The sequence below is a fragment of the Rhinolophus hipposideros genome (assembly GCF_964194185.1).
Source record: "Rhinolophus hipposideros genome assembly, chromosome: 5".
NCBI lineage: Eukaryota > Metazoa > Chordata > Mammalia > Chiroptera > Rhinolophidae > Rhinolophus > Rhinolophus hipposideros.
Window position 1 is genome coordinate 88,866,232 of NC_138051.1, and position 25,473 is coordinate 88,891,704.

The window sequence follows — 25,473 nt, forward strand, 5'->3', positions numbered from 1 at the left end:
CCTAGAAGGGAGGAAAATGGGAGACACAAAGACCGGAGACAAGACAGGAGTTCTGATCAAGTCTCACTTTATTGCAGCTCAATCAGGGGTTATATACATTTTTTGCTGGGTGGAGGGGCATTAACATAAGAAGGGTTGCTACAAGCTAGCAGTCTTAAGCCATCCGGACACACCCTACAGGATGTGGGTGTTATCTAAAGTAACTTTTGCAGGCTAGCAGTCTTAAGCCATCCGGACACACCCTACAGGATGTGGGTGTTATCTAAAGTAACTTTTTCTATCTCATGCATCTCAGTTATGTGATGGTGCCTTATAGGCACCCGCCCCCTACAGAAATCTATGAACTTTACTAATTGTCACCCCAATAAACTTAAAAAAAAAAGCTTCAATAAACTGGATTACATCAAATCTGCCTCCATGAAGCTCTACAGTCTGACTTGTAGGGAGAAATTCAAGGGGGCCTTGGAAACCTATTTTGAAAAGCTAGGAGAATAAACTTTCCTTTACATGAAAATGGTGCTCATCTACCTGGCACAGTATACAGTTCCGCCTCTTACTCAATGCTGGGCACCTCCAAAGGAAAAACGTGGGCATTTGTCCTAACATTGCTGTGTGTGTGTGTGTGTGTGTGTGTGTGTGTGTGTGTGTGTGTGTGTGTGTGTTGTAAGAATGGGGAAGGAGATGAATCAATGGAAAGCTGACCTGCCAGTGAGATGTGTATATTCTTATTACACTTTTCTATGCTTGATTTTGTTTTCTTCCTGTAAATGCATTAAATAATCAGGGAACATTTTCAGTTCCACTACAGCAAGATCCTTCCCTCGTTTTGGCTTCTGAATGATGTGATACTGTCTGAAAAATTCTTACCAATTCCACTACCTCGGAGTGGCCTCTCCAACCCTTCCTCCTCTAACAGCTCTCTTTTCCCTATTATATCTTGCATCACACCTTTCATTTCCCTTCACATATGGCTCATAATTTACATATAATTGCTGTTATTGCTGTGATTAGATATGAAGTATCTGTCTGTCTTCCTTATCTGACTGTAAGTTCTGAGAGGCCAGGAGTCAGCTCTCTTTCCCAGCATTTAGCACCAGATGTGGCACAGAATCCCAGCATGTAAATGAATGAATGCACCCCTGTATCTTCTGGGTATAACTTAAAGAACACTCCGGCAGGGGATGGTGACAGCTCACCTGTCTGCTACTAACATTGTTGTTATGGCTGTCTGCCACAAAAGGCTCTGGCCAGAGTGCTGGGAGTCCAGGCCATATAGGAATTGGGACTTTAGATGGGTCCAGGAATACAGCAAATGTTATGCCGCTAAAAATGAGGTTTGAGGAAATGACCAGTGGATGGTAAAATAAAGTTAGTAGTTGACATCAGTGCCCCACTCACAGTTCCTCATTTTTGTCACTACAGTGCACATTGCCTAATTGCCACCTTCCCCAGCACCTGCCTGGTTTTGCCTGAGGGCTCTCTCTAGCCTCCAGAGCAAGTTCAGCCTACATATAGACACAAGACAGAAATCCCAGCCTTCAACCAGTGGCTTATAGGAGTCTGAGTGGAAATACACCAGCTCCCTGGACCCTTGGTGGACAACGCTAGGATGCGTGTTCTCTGCTGGCTCCCCGATTTGCCCAGCAGGGCTAAGCCCCAGAGTGTTGCCCTGCCCCCACGCTATGACAGGCTGGTGCCTTCTCTGGGTCACTCTGCTGCAGGTATAGGAAGGCATAAGGTGAAGGCACTGTTGCCAAAGAACCCATAATCAGTCAGGGTGACAGACACATGAACAGATCACTACAAATGTGGCACAGGGTTGTGAGAGCAATGACCAAGTTGTATCCAGAAGGCGTGGATTCCCTGTGGGTTGCAGGAATAAAATGCTGAGTACCCACCAGCTGGCACACTGGGATTCCGAAATTCACAGTGAGAATTTGACAATTTGACGCCTAGCCCCCTCCGTCCCAATATACAGATTGTCTCCTACTACTATCCCCGCAAATAACCTGGGACAGGGAAAGAATGAGGTAGGGTTGGGAATCTAAAAGGCTTGGTGAGGATTTGAAAAATTGCTACTTTCAAAACCAACGAAGCTCCCTAGGGCATGGACTCTCTTCTCAGGAACAGAGAACATTCTTTTTAGAAACAGAGAAGGAGGCAAGTTTAGATACAATGTAAAATATCCACCTTAGTTCCCCTCTCTGCTCCACAGAGACAGCTGGCATAATGCTTTCCCGGAACCAAGGCATTTGACTCATCTTGCAATTGCACTTTTATGATCAAAAATCTTTAGAGTACATAAAAGATTTTTGTGGTTCAAAAATTCAATGACAAAATTTAATTTGATAGCAAATCAAATCTCATTTGAACAAATTAAATTTCTATTGAGGCATTTTGAAAGAATGAAATGTTATTGTAACCTACAGCTACACACAACATAAGCTCTATATAAGTATAATCAAAAGGGACTTTTTCTTAGGATTCAAACATCATGATGTGCTTCTGAAGTTATCTCAACATGTTATAATTATTTCTAGACTCCATTAAGTTTCTGGGTTCAATTTTTGATTCCCTTTATGAGTGTCTGTCACAAAGTTTGGAAGGAGGCTAAGGACTTGAAGTAGGATAGAGCATGGATGTTTTGTTAGTTTACTAGGGCTGCTGTAACAAAGTACCACAAACTGAAAGGCTTAAACAACAGAAGTGTGTTCTCTCACAGTTCTGGAGATGAGAAGTCCAAGACCAAGGTGTCCACAGGGTTGGTTCCTTCTGAGGTGTGAGAAAGAATCTGTTCCATGTCACTCCCTTCACTTCTGGTGGTTCCGGCAATCTTTGGTGTTTCTTAACAAATAGAAATATTACCCTGATCTCTGTCTTCATGGTCACATGACATTCTTCCTATGTGACGTCTGTCTCCAAATTTCCCTCTTTATAAGGACACCAGTCATGTGGATTAAAGCCCACCCTAATGACTTCATTTTAACTTAATGACCCCTGTAAAGACCCTATTTCCAAGTAAGATGACACTCTAAAGTGTTGGGGTTAGGACTAAAACATACCAACTTTGAGGATACGCAGTGCAACCCATAACAGGAGCAAACATCCATTGAGAATCTCCTCCATGCCAGACCTGGTTTTAGTTACATTACTGACTTTATTTTTGCAACACTCTTTGACATACATAGCATTGTTAACATTTTGCAGTTTGATTCCTGCCGTTCCTTTAACAAATGGTTATTGAGTATCTGCGATGTGCCAGGAACTCTGTGAGTGAGAAAAACAGGTGTCCATGGTTTGCAATAGATTTTCATTTTTGTACCACATGCCTTAAAGTGCACTCTTATAAGTTAAAAGAAAAAGAAAAAAGGTCAAATGCTATTTTAAGAGAAACATAAAATTTTTCTCAAGGTTATCAGCAAATATATAAGTTGCACTTTTAAATCAAATATTTATATGGCACCTTAAAGGCTTCTCATGCTATAAAACACAATGACAATAGAGTAGATGTGACAATTATTATACCCTATTTGATTTTTCATTTATTAGAAATAAAGACTACCTATACTCCAAATGTGTTCATTGAAATGGCCAAATTCCTGTTTACAGAATAGAGTCCCTGTCAGGCAATGAGTATTTGACATGACTGACTACTGATGTCTGATCAGAATGTTTCTGTAACAAATATTTGTTTGCCCCAGACTTTGCTGTAACAAGCAAATGCATTGAAATTCTCACTACTTCCTTGCAGTCATTACTAAAAGTTTTAGTAAGCAACTATGATGAGCCCCTCCGTATCCTGGGTGCTGGATACTAAGTGCTGGATACTGGATACTGGATACTGCTCCTAACCTCACAGAGATTGTAGTCCACAATGAGGTAAAAAGAAACATGTCCTAACAGGCTAATTTTTAAAAATTCTATAGTATTATACTTTTCTTTGTTTTTAAAGTTTTATCATTGGAGCCTAATAATCAGTAATGAGACGTATGGTGGGAGATTCATAGTATATTACGAACATTTGGTACTGTGTGCTAAATCGCAAATATTTTTATTTTTACTGACCAAACACAGTGCTATGGAGAACTCTTCTGATTCACATTTGAGATTCTTTAGAGAATGGCATCAAGAAAATTCCAAATTAAAAAATAAAATGGGACATTTAAATAGAGAATAAAGTGAAATATGCTGTTGGAATTTCTTTTCATTGTTTTCATTCGTTTGGGCCATGGAAAATTTGGTAGTGTGAAATAGACTACATATTTTCAAATCTCTTAAATAGGCTATGTCACAGATTAGGCCAGCCAAGACCCAATGTTTCTGGTAGTGTTTTATATAGATATTTAATATAAATGGCTGAGTCTCAAGGCTGATGAGTTTTTCATTTGTTTCTAATGAGCAAGATGTGCTTAACATTTTGCTGCACTGTAGCCTGGAGTTTTATAAAATGTGATTAAATGATTCAGTTACAGTGAAATAGACTAAAGGGTCAGACCAAAATCTTTTGTATCTGCTTCCAGCTATCTAATAAGAGATGTGGCAGATTGTTTCAGCTAAGTTTGAAGTCATTCAAATTCTCAGCCCGTATGTTAAATCTGTATGTGACATTATAGACCACATGTCTAATAATTAGCCATGTGCTAAAATCCTAGGATTTTGTTTCACCAACAGAAGAGATGATTCTTACACAACGTAAGTCTTAGTCGCTGAGTGGAAGCACCTATCTTTCAAGTACCTGTGGAAACAAACTGTGCTGGGGGAAGGGCAGAAATTCCCACATAAATCTATATCTAGACAGCATTTAGAAACAAGTCTTCAAATTTTCCATCCTCATAGAACTGTCTACTGTTACATATATTCTAATCAGTGTCTTACTATGTCTTTAAAATTAGGAAACCAGGTAGGAAGGGTGATATTTTATTTTTCAAAGATTGGCTATTTTTCAATAGCCTTAAATAGTTATCTAATTGGTGAGATTATTTCTAGAGCTGAGAGGTAGGCTATCAATAAAAATAATGAAGATTTTCTGGTAATTACAGGGGCCCGTGTTAGTACACACACCTTCTTTCTTCCTCTGAAAGATGCTATGCAATTATTTGTACATGCAGTGAAAGAAATGGTTGTTAAGCCTTTATTAAAGAGGTTGGGGACAGGTTATTCTCCTACTAAAAAGTTTAATGAGTTTTAAACTAAACAACCTTAAAGTGTGGTGAACAATTGGTAGATTAATGGGATGCAATAAGACGACTTATTGGCTAATAACAAAATGGTGTGTCCCACCAGCCTCAAATGAATGACTCCTTAGGTGTAAACACCTTTCACCCTGAAGAATTCATTTTAAACTGGAACTTTTACGCACACATTCTTTCATTGACTAAGTTGCTATTATATGCCCAGCATGATTACAAAGTGGGAAAGAACGAATTGTGTACCTTGTCTGTATACTCCATATCTTCCTTGGGAGAAAAATTTCATGTGTGAAATAAATGAGGGCATGTAAACTGTGTGATAAAGGCAAGAGTGTCATCAGAGAAGAGGGAATTAAAGATGAAGAGGAATTGTTGGTGAGAGACTAGTAAGAAAAGTCACTTTTGAGACTGAAATGGAAAGATGGGTATACTCTTGGAGAAAATTAAACTGATAGTTCAGATGGGGAAAGAGCTGAGAAAAACCTATACAGTGGTTTCCCCTTATCCACAGTTTTGCCTTCAACGGTTTCCATTATCCACAGCCAACTATGGCCCAAAAATATTAAATGGAAAATTCCAGAAATAAACAATTCATGAGTTTTAAATCTCATGCCATCCTGCTCCATTCCGCCCAGAACATGAATCATCCCTTTTTCCAGGGTATCCACACTGTACAGGCTACCTGCCCATTAGTCACGCAGTAGCCGTCTTGGTTATCAGACTGTCATGTTATCATACCACAGCACTTGTATACAAGTAACAATTATTTACCTTAATAATGACCCTGAGCACAAGAGCAGTGATGCTGGCAATTTGGATATGCCAAAGAGAAGTTGTAAATGCCTCCTGTAACTGAAAAGATGAAGGTTCTCCACTTAATAAGGTAAGAAAAGAAATTGTATGCTGAGGTGGTTTAGATCTATGGTAAGAATGAGTCTTCTATCCATGAAGAAGGATAAAGAAATTCATGTTAGTTTGTTGAATGACAGGCCACATTCACATAACTTTTATTACAGCATTCAGTACTATCTGTGGTTTCAGACATCCACTGGGGGTCTTAGAATGTATCCCTTGCAGATAAGGAGGGACTACTTTACTTTGAATGAGTTCAGTGTGTTTTATGGAGCCAAAGAGATGGAGGAAAACTTAATTTATACAGGTGAATTGAGGGGGTTGGACATAATAGGTACAGTGACATAAAATTACAGAGGACTGCTAATTTCTAATTGGGTTTGTTCTTTTTTATATAATTTCCAGGAAAAAAAATCATACCTTTTTTCTTTTTTTGCTTCTACAATCATTCTATATGACCATCATCAAGTACTTCTATATGTCTGGGCCTCCAGATTTATCATGTACATGTTGATCTACAGGCCTAATCGTCCTTTACTATCTCTCTCTTCTGCAAAAGCCTATGAGACTAAAATTCAAAGAGCCCTATCATTTATTTCAGCATGATATTAAAAGGACATTGATCCCAAAATAATGCAGATACTCACAGATCTACTTGATCTGGAAGAAGTCACAGCGAGAAAAAAGGATGGGACAGTGAGGAAAGTAAGCATATTATCTCCCTTCTATCTCTCACTGTCCACAAAGCACAGTGACTCCTGCTCTATGCCAGTACCCACACTAACACAACACTACCAGGTTGCATTTTCCCCAAACACCTATGTGTGGATTTATTGCTTTAAAAGCATTGAATTCATCACCATTATCTACTGTAGCCTTCAGAGGAGTTTTATTGGAACATAGTCTCACCTGTTTATTTACCTATTGTCTATGGCTGCTTTCACACTACAACATCAGAGTTGAGTGGTCGCAATAGACATTGCATAGTTTAAACAGTAAAATATTTACTATACCTTAAAGAAGTTTTCTGATCACTTAACTACAGAATGAAATCCAAATTCTTACCTTACTATTCAAGAATCCCTAAGTACCTTTTCAATCTTCTCTCCCACCTCTTCCCCAAAAGAATCAACAGTTCAGTCAATTTTTTTTTCTCTAATTAGGCATATTCAATTCTAGGTCTTCTATGAGGAAATGTGCCTTTTTACCTATCTTCTATCCTATCCATTTATCTAAGATTTGTATTTTTCACCCACAAAGCTTTCTCTCAGCCGTCTCAGCCAATAGCTTTATTCACATTGAAACTCATAAATTAACTCAGAATATTAGTCTATATTAACATTTTCCTTTTGATGGATGTCATTTCTCCAAGACTGTAAGCTTGTAAGCTTCTCCAAGACTGTAAATCCTTGACTATTCAGTACCTACGACAGTGCCTGAAACACAGCAAGGTGGAAATGCTGGGGGTAAGAAGAGTTGGGTTTAAAGCTATGTTTATTGTTTACTAGTTTGAAGAAGGTTCTTAGCCTAACTGAGCCTCAGCTTCCTCCCCTGGAAAATACGTACAAAAAAATCTTACTGCTTTGGTCCGCAGCTCTTCCTTTCTTATCACACTTGCTTTACTTTGCTGTTTAAATACCTGTCTGCCATACAAGATAGTAAGCTCAGTGAAGGCATAACCACAACTAATTTGTTCAGAGAAGTAGCCTCATCTCTTAACACAGGACTTGGAAGTATATTTTCAGTGAATTAATGAAAGTGTCCATCATATAAGATCTTCAACAAATGCTTGTTCTTTTCTCCTTCCTATGTATTGTAAAATAGAAATTCAATAACCATGGTGATTTCAGACTGATTAGGACAAGGAAACAACTGATATACAATTGATTTGTTAGGAAACAAGTTAATAAAAATGTAAGGCAAAGAGTGTTGAATGCATTACATTTGTAAAGATTATGTACTTAGTTTAGAGTGTACAGAAGACAGAGTAATCTTATTTATAAAGGTAATCCTTTTAAAGTGCTCATAATCTGGAACTCATGAAAGGCTGTATATTTGACCTTAAAAAAATAACTGGAGTTTCATAAATTCTTGATATGTTAAGAAAAAAAATCATAACAACAAAGTGAGGTGCCTAGGGATTTACAATCACGTTTCCTTGGGCTATTTCCCTATAGCCATTCATTTTTGGTGCTAGGTTGTTTTATACCAAAGACAACATGAGAAAGTTTTCCATATTCAAAAGAAGAAAAGAAGAGAGAGAATCTACGAATAGCCAGAAAACAATTAACAAAGTGGCAATAAGTACATATCTATCTATAATTACTTTAAATGTAAAAGACACAGTGTGGCTGAGAGGTTAGAAAAAAAGACCCATCTTTGTGCTGCCTATAAGAGACACAGTTCAGATATAAGAACACAGACAGACTGAAGGTAAAGGGATGGAAAAATTTGTTTCATGTAAATGGAAACCAAAAGAAACCTGAAGTAGCTACACTTGTATCAGACAAAATAAACTTTTAAACAAAAACTGTAATAAAAACCAAAGATGGGCATTATATAATGATAAAAAAGTCTATCCAACAAGAAAATATGAGCTATATTTTTATTTCAACATAGGAACACCTAGATAGGTAAATATTAACAAACTTAAAGAGATATAAACAGCAATACAATAATTGTACGAAACTTTAATACCCCATTTACATCAATGGATAGATCATCCAGATAGAAAATCAATAAGGAAATATCAGCCTTAAATGACACATTAGATTAGATGAACTTAATATATACATATAAAACATTCCATCCAAAAGCAGCAGAATACACAGTCTGATCAAGTGCATACAGAACAGTCTCTAGGATAGATTATATATTAAGCTACAAAAAGTCTCAATAAATTTAAGAAGATTGATATCATATGAAGCATCTTCTCAGACCACAGTGGTTTGTAGCATGAAATCAATTATAAAACGAAAACTGGGAAAAAAATCACAAATATGTGAAGATTAAGTAACAGGCTACTAAACAACTAATGGGTCAATGAAGAAATTAAAAGTGATATTAACAAATACCTTGAGATGATGAAAATGGAAATATAACATTTCAAAATCTATGGGATGTAGCAAAAGCAATACAGTCCTACCTCAAGAAATAAAAAACATCTCAAATAAACAATCTAACTTCACACCTAAAGGAACTAGAAAAAGAAGACAAATGAGGCCCAAAATTAGTATAAGGAAGGAAATAATAAATATCAGACCAGAAATAAATAAAATAGAGACTGAAAATATTTAAAAGTTCAATAAAACTAAGAGCTGGTTCTATTAAAAGACAAACAAAAATGACAAACCTTTAGCTAGACTCACCAAGGAAAAAGAAAGAGGGCACAAATAAATACAATCAGAAATGAAAGAGAAACTACAGAATACAAAAGATCATAAGGAACTATTATGAACAATTATACGCTAACAAATTGAACAACCTAGAAGAAATGGAGAAATTCCTAGAAACATACAATCTTCTATGAAGAACCAAAAAGACAGAAAATCTGAATAGACTGATTACTAGTAAGGAGATCGAATCAGTAATAAAAAACTCTCAGTAAACAAAAGTCCAGGACTAGATGGGTTCACTGAGAAATTCTACAAAACATTCAAAGATTTAATACCTATTCTTTTCAAAGTCTTCCAAAAAGTTGAAAATGGAGGGATGTTTCCAAACTCATTCCGCAAAACTAGCATTACCCTGATACTAAAACCAGACAAGAATACAAACAAAGAAAATTATACGTCTATATTCCTGATGAACATAGACGCAAAAGTCTTCAACAAAACATTAGCATGCTGAATTTAACAATATATTAAAGGGACCATAACTTTGATAACATGGGATTTATTCCAGGGATGTAAATGTGGTTTAACATCTGTAAATCAGTCAATGTTGTACACACATTATCAAAATGAAGATGAAAATCAAATGGTCATCTAAATACCATTTGGTCATCTAAATAGGTGAAGAAAAAAGCAATTGACAAAATTTAATATCCATTTATTATTTAAAAAACTCTCAACAAATTGTGTTTAGTGGGAAAGTAACTCAAATATTAAAGACCATATAGGACAGACCCATAGCTAACATCATACTCAATTTTCAAAAGCTAAAAGCTTTTTCTCTAAGATGGGGAACAAGACAAAGATGCCCATTCTTTCCACTTTTATTCAACATAATAGTGGAAATCCTAGCTACAGCATTCAGGCAAGAAAAAGAAATAAAAGGCATCCAAATGAATAAAAGAAGTAAGACTGCCCTTATTTATAGATGACATGATGTTATATAGAGAAAATCCTAAAGACCAAAAACTTAGAACTAATGAAGTTACAGTAAAGTTGCAAGATACAAAATCAATCTACAGAAATCTGTCACACTTCTTTGCACTAATAAAAAACTATCAGAAAGAGAAATTAAGAAAACAACCCCATTTACAATTTCACCAAAGAGAATAAAATACCTAGGAATAAATTCAACCAAGGAGGTGAAAGACCTATATACAGAAAACTGTCAAACATTGATGAAAGAAATTGAAGAAGATATAAATGGAAAGATATTCCACGTTCATGGATTTAAAGAATTAATATTGTTAAAAATTCCATACTACTCAAAGCAATCTACAGATTCAGTACAATTCCTGTCAAAATTACAATGGCATTTTTCACAGAATTAGGACAAATAGTTCTAATATTTGTGTGGAAACACAAAAGATCCTGAATAACCAAATCAATCTTGAGAAAGAAGAACAAAGCTGGAGGTATCATGCTTCCTGATTTCAAACTATACTACAAAGCAATAATAATCAAAACAGTATGGTATTGGAATAAAAACAGATACCCAGAACAATAGAACGAACACAACAGAGAACTCAGAAATAAACCCACACATATATGGACAATTAATTTTTGACAAAGGGGTCAACAACATACAATGGGGAAAGGACAGTCTTCAATAAATGGTGTTATAAAAACTGGACAGCCACATGCAAAATAAAATGAAACTAGACCAGTATCTTACATTAACAAAAAATTAACTCAAAATGATTAAAAATTGAATGTAAAACCTGAGACCATAACATTTCTAAAAGAAAACATGGGCAGTAAACTCTTGCACATCTGTTTTAGTTTTTTTTGTTTTTTTTTTGTTTTTGTTTTTTTTTCAGATCTGACTCCAATAGCAAGGGAAACAAAATTAAAAAAATAGGACTATATCAAACAAAAAAGCTCTGCACAGCTGAGGAAACCATCATCAAAATGAAAAGGCAACCAACCAAATGAGAGAAGATATTAGCAAATTATATTTTTATAAGGGTTTAATACCCAAAATATATAAATAACTCATACAACTCAATGTCAAAAAGCAAACAATCTGATTTAAAAATGGGCTGTGGAACTGAATAGACATTTTTCCAAAAAAGGCATACAGATGGCCAACAGACATCTTCAACATCACTCATTATCAAGGACATGCAAATCAAAACCACACTGAGGTGTCACCTCATACCTGTTACAATGGCTACTGTCTAAAAGACAAATAATAAGTGCTGGAGACGCTGAGAAAAGAAGACGCTGGTACGTTGTCGGTGGGAATGTAAATTGGTACAGTCAATATGAAAAACAGCATCGAAGTTTCTCAACAAATTAAAATTAGAACTACTATCTGACACAACAATTCCAGTTCTGGATATTTGTCCAAAAGAATTGAAATCAAAATCTCAAAGAGATACCTCTACTCCCATGCTGACTGCAGCATTATTCACAATAGCCACAATACGAAAAAATAAACTAAACTAAAATAAATTTTCATCAACAGATAAATGGATAAAACTGTGGCATATATATATATATATATATATATATATATATATATATATATATATATGTATATATAATGGAATTTTATTTAGCTTCAATAATATAAAATACTGCCATTTTCAACAACATGGTGGACATGGAGGACATCATCTTAAATGAAATAAGTCAGACATAGAAAACAAATACTGGGCCCGCCTGGTGGCTCAGGCGGTTAGAGCTCCATGCTCCTAACTCCGAAGGCTGCCGGTTTGATTCCCACATGGGCCAGTGGGCTCTCAACCACAAGGTTGTCAGTTCAATTCCTCGAGTCCCACAAGGGATGGTGGGCTGCGCCCCCTGCAACTAGCAACGGCATCTGGACATGGAGCTGAGCTGCGCCCTCCACAACTAAGATTGAAAAGACAACAACTTGACTTGGAAAAAAAAAGTCCTGGAAGTACCCACTGTTCCCCAATAAAGTCCTGTTCCCTTTCCCCAATAAAATCTAAAACATAAAAAGTGGTTCCCCTGACTATTAAAAAAAAAGAAAAGAAAAGAAAACAAATGCTGTATGATATCATTCATACTTAGAACCTAAAATAGTCAAACTCATGGAAGCAGAGAGGAGAATGGTGGTTATACTTGGGGCTGGAGAACAGGCTAAATGGGGAGAAGCTGATTAAGGGCAACAGACTTTCAGTTATGCAAGTTCTGGAGATCTAATCCCCATAACATGGTGACTATAAGTAACAATACTATTCTGCATACTTGAAATTTGCCAAGAGGGTAAATCCTAAATCCTAAATTTCTCACAACACACAAAAAACAGTTGTGTGAGATGATGGATATATTAATTAGCTTTATTTTAGTGATTAGTTCACAATGCATTCATATGTCAAATCATGACGTTGTACCCCTTAAATATAAACATATGTATCTCTAAATATAAATATATATGTAAATATAAACAAACATCTATAAATATAAAAAAATCTACTAATATAAACAAATATACATCTATAAATATAAATGAATATATAAATACAAACGTGTGTGTGTGTGTGTGTAAATTAGGCAGGCTTTTAGTAGATTGGCTAGGCGGTTCAGCTCAACAATAAAGAAACATTATACCAGAGGTCAAAAGTCAGAGACCTCACCAGGATCTTGGTGTCAAAGAGCACTTACATGGTGATGGGTTAAGTCACTTGACTTCTCTGAATTTTTCACCTAAAAAACAAGTAGATGTTTTGTATGATCTCTGATGCTCTCAGCACCAGACAAATAATAAAGTTTTACAAATGCCTGAGTTAATTTGGATTCAAGAGTCATCTTAGCTTTATTTTCCTTTCAAAAACACCACTTCTACACTTTTGTAGGAGAGAAAATCCACGAGTGCAATGGCTTGCTTCCAGACAGATTTAGTGAAGATGGAGAATCCCCAACATGCCAAAGCATCAAGAAAATCAATGTGAGACACTTCTAAGGCTTTAAAGGAGCAATCACTTTCTGCTATATTTAGGTAAGAGGAATTTGTAAAAGTCTGTGTGCTAATAATATTAAACAATAAAGTAAATCCAATCCCCCTTCAAGCGATATTTTCCCCCTAATTTTCCACACATATTTATAGTTAACCAATCTCCTGTGGCCATTTCTATCCAAGACAGATTCTTCCCTTGACTCTTTTGTCAGCGACTTATTCCAAATTTCCAAATTTTCAATGCATTGTGGCCACAGCTGCCTTTTGTGCTTCTTTTCCTCATTCCGAGCTCTGGCGGCAGCTCTAGTGCATTGTTTGACGTGAACTAAGTAATATTATTCACGGATGCCTTTAGCTTCCTCTTTTCCCCTCTTCCCCCACTCTTCATGTGATGATATTAGAGCTGGGATGGAGAGGAAGTCAGGTGAAGCACAAAAAATAACTTATTATACTTTATAATTCCTCAAAGAGCATTTTATCACTTTTTTCCTCCCACACACATTGTACACACACCAGTGCCCTGTGGGTCACTTCAGACACCCAAAGCCAAGTCAGGCAAAACATATATCACCCATTAAATTATCTCTGAAAACCATGTGAATCAGATAGCACAAAAGCTAAAGGCACAACCGACGAAAAGGCTGAGCTCTGTGATTAATGAATTGGAGAAACTGGAGGCAAATAAGGTAGACAATTTTACTGCATGTCTGACCCACCTCTAAGACATGTGAAAAAGTGGCATAAAAGATTTGGAGGAAAGCAGGAGCAAGATAGAAGGGGAAAGAACACATGTTAAGGATCCTGCTCTCTGCCAGGTATAGACAATTAGAAGCAAAACAGATATTGCTTTGGAAGTCATAGATGATGAAGATTCTAACTTAAATGCCCCCTTATCACCAGCCTGTGGGTACAGATGTCCTCAGGAAAACAACAATAATTCAAATTCGAATGTATTGTTGTCTCTATCAACTGACACAGAAAGCCCATCATATGCAAAGTTCCCTCTCTCTACCCACCCAGGTACGTCTACGCATCCTAAGGGATACTTTAAATGTGCTCACAAGTATATGTACCATTAGATTTAATGTGCCTCAGCTTCACCACATTTAATTATGGCCCTTTGTTTCAACACCAGCTATGTACCTGCCCCATCTTTTCCTCCCAATGGCGACTACCACTCTACTATTTACCACTGCATACTGGTGCTGTTCCATGCCACCCAGTAGGACTTGGCATCTTCCTGCTAGTGATTGCCACTGGCCCACTGGGCTTGCAAATCCCTGATGTTGGCTGCTGCTCATCCACCACTCATCCATTCATTCATTCATTCATTCAAGCAAGCAATGTTTAGTACCTACTGTGTTTCAACCACCAGATAGGTATTTGGGCTACAGTCCCTGCCTCCCCCCCTTTATCTGTGGTACCACTTTCTGTAGTTTCAGTTACCCACAGTCAATAGTGGTCTGAAAACATTTAATGGAAAATTCCAGAAATAAACAATTCATAAGTTTTAAATCGTGTGCCATTCTGAGCAACGTGATGAAATTGTGTGCCATCTGCCTTGTTCTCCCAGGGATGTGAATCATGCCTTGGTCCAGCATCTCCACACTGCATACGCTACATTTGCATTAGTCAGTCAGTAACCATCTCGGTTATCAGGTCAACTGTCATGGTATCGAAGTGCTTGTTTTAAGTAACTCTTATTTTATTAATAATTGCTCCAAAGCCATTTACATAACTTCAATTACAGTACGTTGTTATAATGTTCTATCTTATTAGTTATTGTTACTAATCTCTTCTTGTACCTACTTTATAAATTGAACTTCATCATAGGTATGTATGCATAGGAAGAAACATGGCATATATAGGATTCGGAACTATCTGCAGTTTCAGGTATCCACTGGGTATCTTGGAACTATCCCCCATCGATAAGGGAGGGGGGCGCTACTGTATGGTGGTGAATGAGTCAGTTTGTTCTTGAATTCTAGTGAGGTCAGAAGAACTTAAAAGTAAACAAGATAATTTCAGCAATTGTTAAGTATAACAAAGAAAATAAAACATGATAATCTGATGGCTACCCATGGCTGAACAACAACACACAAAGAGCCTGGGTTCATGGGACACTGAACGAGCCCATCTGCCAGGATCTCTTTTCATTGAGGTTCAACATGCCTGTTCCCCCTCTAGTCCATGAATCCCATTCTAGTCAGAAGAAAAAGAGAAAGGAAAACCACATGGCAACTATCTTGAAAGAAACAGCCTCAAAATTGAGCATACCACTTCTTATGTCATCGTGTGAAGAATTTAGAACCTTAGGTAGTAGATTGGGGGAGGGGTACTATTACTTTGTAAGGGGTATAAATATCTAACTGTTACACTGTTTTGTAAACCTGAAACTAATAATAATAATAAAAAGAATATAGAACCTTAGGAATCTGGGTCTCTCTTTGGCATGTTGGATAAACATGCTTAAATTAATGAGGATTAAAAGGGAAAGGGAAAGAGGAGTACATTGGTATAGAGGAGAGGGGAACCAGTGGTGAGCTGGTTAATCTGTGTACCTTCAGTTTAGGAGGGATATGTTAATGCTTAAGGAAGACAAATCTAATTCCTTAGTGTGAAAGTCATATAACTGCTCTTCTTTGAAGATTTACTTGCCTCATTGAAAGAACAAATCTGTGGACATGATAGGACTGATCATAACAGTAGAATGCAATCTTGAAAGTGATGTAGATACCAAGAAGATGGTATGGGGGGGACGTGGCAATTTCACATCACTGCTTATTCAATTCTCCTCAGCATTAAAAATGAGAATACTAACTTTTGGAAGGCCCATGAGCTATGAGGATCACACCTGCTTTCTTCGTGTGCTTAGCAGAAAAGCAGACAGAACTAGGAGATTGCATTCAAACAAACTCAGCCAGCAATAATCCTAAATTCTCACAACCACTAAGAATCTTTCCAAATTATGTTTATATTTTGTGGAAATGAGAGGGCTCAAGAGGCTCCTGATTCAGAAGTGTTTATCAGTTCTCACCTTTTGATCAGTGCAAGGCTTGAACACAAGTGCCTCAAGATGTTCAGCGCAGGGTGTTGGACTGTATCTCGCAGGAATCCCTGGTGAGGTAGGGGGTCGGGTGGCAGGTGTGGGGAACACAGATGGCTTGAGTGGGAATGCTGTGCAGAAGGAGGGCAGTCACAATATAACCTCTCATTTCTCCCTTTACCATACAAATCTTTTTTATAACTTCAAAATTAAGGAAGTACATTCAGTGATTTCTCCTGGAAGCTAGCAAGGGCCTAAAAGTTAGAGTTGACAGGATCTAAACAACCTTCAAGAATACAAGGGATCTATGAGGAAGTGAACTCAGGAGTTTGCATAAATTAATGGGAAGCCTTGGTCTTGCAGCATTTGTATAGTTTAAACCAAGGGCTTGTAAACCTCTGAGGGATAGAAAATAGAGAACCTCCCCCTTATCCATCAGGGATAAATTCCAAGACCCCCAGTGGATAGCTGGGACCACGGATAATACTGAACGCTATGTATGCTATGCTTTTTCCTATACACACATACTACAATAGTTTAATTTATAAATGAGGCACAGTAAGAAATTAATAACTATAATAAAATAGAACAATTACAACAATATACTGTAATAAAATTTATGTGAATGTGAGCTCTCTCTCTCTCAAAATACCTTATTGTACTGTATCCACTCTTCTTCTCATAGTGAAGTGAGATGATACAAAGCCTATGTGATGAGATGAAGGGAGATGAATGATGTAGGTATAATGATGTAGGGTCAGGCTGCTGTTGACCTTCTGACAGTAAACTCGAAAAAGGATCATCCGCTTTGGGTGGTCCTGGATCACGGAGCCATGATAATGTGGAAGTTTGGGGAAATGTAATCTTTTAGGACCACGGCAAACGGCGGGTAACTGAAACCACAAAAAGAAAAACCACAGATGAGGGGGATTCGTGTACCCAAATGAATTGTGAGTTTTATTCACCAGGTCTACACTGATAGTGAAATCAGGTACTTTGTCACTTGAGAACTACTGTGAATTACTTAGGCAAGTTAGTGACTGTGATATACAATGTTTAATAATGAAGAGAGGGTGCAGGAGGAAGGAGTAGGTGAATATGAAAGAAAACCAATATTGCTTACCACCTACTATATGTCAAGCTGTGTGCACCCTATATTTTCTCTTTCTTAATTCTCACAACAACCCCTCTGAGGCAGATTTTGTCCCAACGCAGAAATGTTGAAACTGAAACTCAAGGAGGATAAGCTCTTTGCCTCTTGTCACCCGGCTTGGCATGGAGATGTTTGAGAAGAGTAAATTTTGGTTTCCGACTCAGGGTTCCAACAGATCCTTGGAAACTCTCACTTACTTTTCAAAGCCTTGGCATTCACCTGTGGTCAGGCAACCATCCCAAATGGCCACGTCTCCGTAACGCTGCTGTAAATCAGAACAATAGGATCTGGCTCACTCATAAATTGTCCCACTTCCAGCCAATTCAAGATGATTCAATTTTCTGGCACTAAAAAATTGAAGAAGGTGCTGAAACTTAATTGAGACTTAGCACATTGTCTTCACCTGGTTCTTTCTAAAAGGCGTAAAATGTCAAGGTGAAGTAAAGCATTTAGAGCAGTAGCAGCTGCCGTGGCCTCAAATCCTCCAGAGTCCCAGAATACACAAGCTCAGACTGACCTTCTGGAAATGCTGATTCATTAGGCGCAGGTCAGGCCAGGAAACATGCATTTCTAACAAGCTTCACAAGGTTATGCTTCCTGTACTTCCTTGTGATTCTGATGTAAATGACATGGTTGAGCCCTACTGCTTTGGCACAATCTAAATGGCAGGAAAAGCCATCTGAATCAATGAATGATCCATTTAAACTATTTGTAATAAAATTTCACTGCATTATCATGAAGATTAGTAAGGATGGGAGCTATAATGCAAGATTTCATCTCTAACTACCAATAGACCAAAGGGGCTATGAGAGCTCCTTGCTTTGTGATAACTTCCAAATACATAAGCAATAAAGCTCCTTGTAAGACCACCTCAGGAAAGGGGATGTGGGCAGATGTAATCCCCCCCCTTGCCATGGCTGCCAGACCCTTTGGTAACTCAGAGTCCTGACGCCTTGAATCAACACTCTGTTGGTTGTGGCTCTGCCCCGAAGCCGCTGCTGGAGTACATGGCTACACAAAGACACTGCATTGCTGGACATGTGGTTGATGATGTTGCATGTTCAGCTGGCTGCTTCTCCACTCCCATTGCCCAGCCTAATTTATGGTACCTTAAACTCACAAGCCACCATATCATCTACACTTAGCAGAGCCATGGAAATTACAAATCCACAAGACACACTCCTAAGCTAACTTTCCTACACACTATCGGTAAGCTCTGAGACTGAGCTCCATCCCAAGTTCTTTTCTTGCTCATAGAGGAGAAACTGCCTGAGGTTTATGAGTGCATGATGTAAAGGTCCACTGGTGTTTCTTTGAAGTAAAAGAAATAGTTCAGGTATAGTTGCTCTACCCTGTTCTTATCTCATCGATATATGATATGGAGGAAAACCAAACTTGTCATGTCAGAGGAGAACCTGTACTACTAAATGTTCACTTGAGGGATGTCCTCTCCACCCCCATACCAATGTGTATGTGTTCCGCCCGAGAGAAGTTGCAACCTCAGAATGGGCATCCAGAAAAAAAACAAAAAACAAAAAAACAAAACAAACAAACAAACTAAAAACAAGATGAGGAAGATCAGGAATGGTGGAAAAGAAAAGGAAGAAGAGATAGAACAGAGAAAGATAAAGAGGAGTGAGAGGAAGAAGGGGAAGTATTCACTTTTACAATTTACTTTTTCGTTGAAATCCTAACACCACTCTCCATTTTGAATTATTGTCTGGGAATAAAAAATTGCTTTATCTAATTAAAAACTGTTGGAGAGGCTATGGAAGTAAGCAAATGACCCTCTACTTCATTTAAGTGTTACAAGAGATGGCCATTGTTAAAGAAGTTAACAGTGTTAACAATTTAAACCATTTTTTCTGACAATACATGTAATGACCAGTTATCCGACCAGATATGACATTACTGATTTGAAAGTGTCAGTTTGATAGAAAACCATTTTTTACCTTTGCAATTTTTGCTTTCTTGATAGGTAAAATTCAGTTCTGGAGTTTCTGTAAACAAGGTAATGCATGAACTGAGCACCATCTTCTTGCCATTTACACCATGCTTGTTTGATTGTGGTTTTTTTTTTCTCTCTTTCTGGGAGAACATTCACTAAAAATAATTGACAGTATACATTTAAAACTAAAAACTAGACTTTTTTCCTTACAGCGAATGAGATAAAACATAAATATCACATCTTTGTTTTCCAAACACATCTCTCCCACTTTGCTGTATGTAAAGGAGAATAAAATTTGGGGAAAATGTCGCATTTTTATTATATACACACATATACAAATACATATATGTTTCTATATAGACATCTATTTATATATACATGTATGTATACAGATGTTTTTATATATACATATGTGTGTATGTGTTTTGTATGTGTATATTTCTATACACAAACATATTATGCTAATTATTGACCCCAATTATTTAGGCTATTTTCTAAAAGAGAAATGTGTTTCTTTAGGGAGTCAGATCACAGTTCTCCTTCTCATCTTCATTTGATTTTTAATGACTTGTATTAGTCAGGGCTCTTCAAAGAAAGAAATAATAGAAGATACATATACACAGAGGGGGCCAAAAAATGTATACACATTTTAAGAAAGGAAGACTGCATTAAAATTGTAATACTCAATATATACTGATAACAAAAGATGAATACGAGGCTTGTTTGACTTCTGCAATGACAAGAGGTGCTCAAAGTGGTTCCCATCAGCGTCCAGACACTTCTGATTATGGCGAACTACTGCTTGAGCAATGCTGACCAAAGTGTTCACTTGTATAAATTTTTTAGGCACCCTCCAGTATATGCATATATTCTTTATATATAGGAAGATATTTATAATAAGGGATTTGCTCACACAATTATGGAGACTGACAAGATCCAAGATATGCAGGGTGAAATGGCAAGCTGGAGCCCACGGAGAGTCAATGACATGGTTCCAATCCAAGTCCAAGGCCCGAGAATCAGGGAAACTGATGATGTAGTTCCAGCACGAAGGCTGGCAGGCTGTGTGTGTGTGTGTATATATATATATATATATATATATATATATATATATATATATATATATATATATATATATATATAACATAAACAGCAGATTTGTGGTGGCAGGCAATTAGTAAAAAATGTCTGCAAAGGTTACTTAGGGGCTGATAATGAAAAAAATGGTTTAAAAATACTGCTGTAATGTGATACATATATTAAACTAATAATTACAGAAATAAATATATGACTGCAAACTCATGTATACTATTATAAAACATCATAAAAATGAATTACAAAATAAGAGATCGTGTGTCCCAAAGGTCAGGGAAAGCATCTCTGAATAAATGACATTTAAACTGAAACCTGAAAGATGAGTTAGCTAGAAGAGTTTCCCGGGGTACAAACAGCATGAATGAAGGCCTTGATGTGTGTTTTAGCCAAAGTTCCCCAGAGAAACAGATCTGACAGGTTGTGTGTGTGTCTCTGTCTGTGTCTGTTTATGTGCACGTGTGTAGATAGCTAGTTAGCTAGAGATACGTGATATATAGATATCTATATCTATATATATAGATATAGATATCTATATCTATATATATATAGATATAGATATATAGATATATAGATATATAGATATATAGATATATATATAGAGAGAGAGAGGGAGAAACAGAGAGACTTTTGAAGTTTTTAAGGAATTGGCTCACACAATTGGTGAGTCCAAAACCTACAGGTGAAGCCAACAGGCAGGAAACTCAGAAGAGAGTTGATGTTGCAGCCCAAGTCTGAGGGCAGTGTCCTGGCAGAACTCCTTCTTTCTCAAGGGAAGTAACTTTGTTCTCTTATGGCCTTCAACTGATTTGGTGAGGCCCACCCATGTTGTGGTAATCAGCTTTCCACTGATTTAAATGTTAAACCACTGTTAATCTCATCTGAAAAAAAAATCCTCACACAAACCTATAGAATAATGTTTGACCAACTGGCTAGCACCATGGGCCAGCCAAGCTGACACATAAAATAAACCTTTGCTTTCAATCTCAGCATTTCGAAGGACAGAATGAGAACCATTTGGTTGAAGAGCGAGCTAGAAGGAGCACAGTGCAGTGTCGGCACATAAAGGCAGCAGGGGCAGCCTGGGCAGGGCTCTGCAGGCATAATGAGGGTTAGAACCATATCCCGACAGTGATGGGTTACATGGAGCAGGGTGACCTGGTTCACTTGGTTGTCACTGTTAAGAACCACTGATAGAAGATGACAAGAATGGGTGTGAGGCTCAGTCTGAAAGCCTCCAGGGCAGAATAGGTGAGGGCCTAGACTAGCAGGGCAGACTTGAAGTGGAGAGAAATGCTTGGATTTCATAGGTATTTGGAGGTAGACTCAATGGGACTTGTTTATCGATTGGATATGTGGGTAAGGGAGGAAGAATCAAAATGTATCCCCATATTCTTAGAGTACTTCAAGAACACCCTCAAGCATCACTCAGTTGGTAAAGCTTTCTCTGACTTTATCAGCACTTAGTTCTTGCTTACATTGCAATACTTGTTTGTATTTTTATGGGTCTTTCTCATGTTTGTTTCCCCAACTTATTACTACTTCAACTCACGTGCCTTTGTATAAATGATTAGCACTGACACAGATTCTCATTAACTGTCAAATGTGTGACAGTGGAAAGCGGACAGAATTAAGAATCCTACTAAAGCCATCTTTAACTTTTACCAGAGACCCCTTGTAATCATACAGCTTTTAGCTTGCCATCACTGTGCTTCAGTTTCTTCTTCTATTGGAAAAATTAATAGGTGTTCTGTGCACTTTTTGTGGTTGCTGTATCACATACAATAATACATGTGAAATGTACAAAGAGAGGTACCACTGTGTAGACATAATTGATATTTCAACATTTCAAAGATAAACCAAAGCATTAAGGGTATACAACAGCCTTTCATTCCCACTTATTACAAAGACAAGCCATTCATTTCACACTTCACAAAGAGCATCTTTACGGTACATAAAAGTCATGGAGGAAAGTGAGGATCAGAGTCACTCCGGATTTTCAAAGAAAAGAAATGCACATAAACATAAAAAGGAACAAAAGCCACAAGTATGGTCAAACATTTCTGTCCATTAGGAATGATTCTGTTTCTGTCCAAATCAAGTAAAACACACTAAAAACACTAAAATAAAAGCCATTTTTGTTCCTATTATATTATCTTCTCAAGGCATTTTGTCTTGTTTGATTTAGATTACACAGAGGGTGTCAAAAAATGTATACACATTTTAAGAAAGGTAAACTGTATTAAAATTGTCATAGTCCATATATACCAACAACAAAAGATAAATACAAGTCACGTTTGACTTCAGCAATTACAAGAGGTGCTCAAAGGGGTTACCATCAGCATTCAGGCACTTCTGATTATGACAAACTACTGCTTGAGCAACGTTGACAAAAGTGTCAACTTGCATACATTTTTTTGGCACATTCAGTGTATCACGATGTGGGTAAAAAGAAACATATTTATATTTTAAATTGAAAAGTTAAGAAGGTCAAATAACCTTCAAAGAGAGACAGGTCAATACCAAAGTCAGGATTTATAATTAACATTACTAATTCTCTATCGTAAAGGTTGACCATGACCACCATCCATTATAAAATTTGAAAAAAAGATACAATAGTCTCTTGGCTGCCCTATTTGAAAGTTAGAGCACAAAAATGACTTATAAGAATTGAGCATTGAGGATGAAACAAGATCATTCTATTTCTTCACATCTGTGCTTTTATCAATTAATAAGGATCATCTAAGGTGACCACAAGTTCCTATTACGACCCCAACATGTATTCTGCATTACACCTCTACACACATACCCACTGTATGTTTGTACAAACTACTATTTTTTTATCATTTCCTTAAAAGTAAGCAAAAAATTACTACATATTGTTATAGCCTAAAGAAAATCAGTAAGTCATCCCAAAAGAATATCCATTCTAATCTCTGAAAGCAATGTATTGTCTATCAAATGCATTTGTTAGGAATCTGAAACTTGAGATGAATCTCTGTTTTCAAAGCTTTCTGAAAACAACATGTATTAAATTCTTACACCTATTTCTCCACATACGTGTATGCACACATACAGATACACATACAAACGTCCTATGAATAAAGGGGAAAATCACCCAAACAATCACATAAGAAAGTTCAGTTTTAAAGCCCTCAAGATGTGTACTACCACTATGTAGGCTTATCTGTTAAAATAGTTCTAAATTCACCAAGTTAACAAGGTACACTCATGATCAGTATTCAGAATAGTTCTCAGAATCCAAATTTTTTAAAGAAATAAAATGATTCATGGATACTTTTGTTGCTCACATTCTGTTACTGGTCTAGTTAGTCATATAACCAATTGGCTCATTCCACCAATGGATGATTTGAATATGTTTTCACCTGCAAACTAGCCAATTGAAGAAAGCAGTTACAGGTACAGATATAAGATCAAAACTAAGAGATTTCACTATTCCTGTTGTTCCTCTAAATTGTAGCCCGTATTTTTCTGGCATTGTTATTTTACACATTTAGTAAAGTAGGTGACAGAAACAACTCTATCGTTAGTAGAAACTCCAAATTATTTTCAGGAAATCAAAATGAGGTGGTTAAAATCCTACAAGGACCTAGGGGTACTGAGGGAGTTTGATACCTGGTTGGAATGAACAATAATCCAACGACAGGTAACCCCCATATAACACAGCATTTCTATAACACGGTTTCACTCTAACACAGTTTGAGAATTAGAGAAATCCCCAAACAACACGGAACGTAATAAGAGTGTTTAAGATCAAAAACTATCTTATTTGAAATTAGGGAAATCCCCGAATAACACGGAACATAATAAATATGTTAAATAAATAAAAAAAAAACATAATAACACGGAACTTTTAAGAGCAAAAGTTTACCTCATTTGAAAATTTTCATTCGAGCATGGATGTCATATCGGATTTGACTGCAGAATTTTAAAATTTATTAGAATTTTAACTCCATTTTGTTTGTGGAGTACTAAATTCAGAGGATGAAGATATCTTGTCAAAAAGCAAACACCCTTGGTTAATGGTGCTTAGTAGTGATGACGAAGAAAATATGATTTAATACATATTAATATGTTACACTTTTGGCAAAAATTGCTTTAATAAAAAGATTTCTCTTAATTATAAAAACATAAGAGTATGCTTTTTTAACTTTTGGAACCTAAGCCCCTTTTTTGTACTAGTTCTTTGTTTTGTATAACACGGATTCGTGTAACACGGCATTTTTTACTAGGAACCTAACTACCGTATTATACGGGGGTTACCCGTATCATTCTCTGACAAATCCTCAAAGCTCACAATAAGCAGTTGTTTAGTGGCCAAAGGGGTATTTTCCTCAGATTCCAGTTCCCTTGACACTCTCTTTTTCTACAAAAAATATGCAGGTATGGGGAAGGGCTAGTAGTTTACTATCTTTGGGTAATCAAGGTCTGTGGTCTGGTCATCAGGTCCCTTCACAGCTAATCTCCAAACCAGAGCCTTGTAGTTTTCTAAATGCTCAGCGGCAATTGTAACTTGTACCAAATTAGGGCTATATCCTGTTTGACAATCAGAAATTCTCACAAAAATATATATTATGTACATACATTTAAATATATATGCATATGTGTGTATATATATATATAGATATACATATCTATATACATACACTCATACATACCCTGTTTCCCCTAAAATAAGACCAAGTTGGACAATGAGCTCTAACGTGTTTTTTGGAGCAAACATTAATATAAGACCGGGTCTTATTTTACTACAATATAAAACCGGGTATAACATAATATAATATAATATAATACCGGGTCTTATATTAATTTTTCCTCCAAAAGACACATTAGAGCTGATTGTCTGTCTAGG